The sequence below is a fragment of the Vitis riparia genome, chromosome 12 (assembly GCF_004353265.1).
Source record: "Vitis riparia cultivar Riparia Gloire de Montpellier isolate 1030 chromosome 12, EGFV_Vit.rip_1.0, whole genome shotgun sequence".
NCBI lineage: Eukaryota > Viridiplantae > Streptophyta > Magnoliopsida > Vitales > Vitaceae > Vitis > Vitis riparia.
The window spans coordinates 7,512,482-7,513,799 of record NC_048442.1 but is presented as its reverse complement, the minus strand read 5'-3'; positions in this window follow the sequence as shown (position 1 = coordinate 7,513,799).

Genomic DNA, 1,318 nt, shown 5'->3' with positions numbered 1-1,318 from the left:
AAGGGGAGCTGGGCTTTGAGGAGTTGCAGTTAGCTGTGCAAGTACGGGAGGTACCATGGGGCCATAGACATAACTATAATGCTTAGCTCAAGAGCTCACGTTGATAAAAGTGTGAGACACTTGAGCTGCTAAGATAGGGTCAAACTCGAATCCTATATTCTCTAAAAGCCTAGTGATGAGAAGAGTGAAGGGAAGAGCTCTAGGTCTCATGGTTGGATCATGGTAGGGTTTCATAGTGTCGAGGATAACTTGGGTATGTCAAATTACTGCCTAGATAGAATGACATGTATGAAGTGAGCTATGGGAATCTATGTGCAATGGGAAGAGGGGTAGAAAGAATAGGAGAGACATGTAGTAAGGATCCAGGTTAACTTGGTGAAGTTAGCAATGGAGATATAGGTAGACAATGGATAAGAAGTGTCATAAAGGTGGTGGGCATAAAATCAAGCTCACCTCTTATGAGAGCTTGAACCTCCGGAGTGAAGACCAGAAGTTGATTGACAAGACAAGGCATGCCCAAGACATGTTGAAAGGGGCGAGTAGAAACCATGAATGTTTGGCCCCATATGGTGACCCGAAACATAAGACCAACAACGATTGAATGGATGTTCGCATATAACATTTGAACATAGTGAGACTATGACGTTCTTCAAAGAGTAAACAAGGTTTCACACCCTTTAGAATGAATAGGAGTAGGAAGAGGCGTGTCTTAGAAAGCTCTAAGATATAAAGGGCATTTCACCTTTATTTGGCAAATCCTCATACTGGAATAATAACAAGAATGAGCCTCCTCAAAGTAAAAGTACTCCAAGGGGAGGTCATCCAGGTTAAATAAACCCTAGAGAGGAAGACCTTGTATGGGCTTTAAAGATGCGAGAGGAGTAACTTTCTTGGGACAACGTCTACTAACCATAATGATATTAAGGAAAGCATGAAAAACACAAAAAAAATGAAGAAAAGTACTTAGAAAAATTGAATCACTAGAAATACTCAAAACGAAGTCCTAAACAACGTTATGTAAATGAAACTACGAAAAAAAAAATGAAACGATGGTAGGACAGTTAAGAACATGGACATAGAGTGCTCGAAAATATTTAGAAAGGAGAAAATGAAACAAAACGGGTGTAGGATGCCCTCATATAACCACTTGGGCAACTGGATGTAGATTAGCGATTAAAGAGTATAAGTGCTAGAAGTGACGGTGGAAATAACTTATAAAGTGCTTGAGCTGTATGACCGCATAATGCGACGCTAGATATAACTTAAGACTGCATAAGCATTGTGAGTGCTTAAGCTCCATCACTTAAGCAATGAGGCT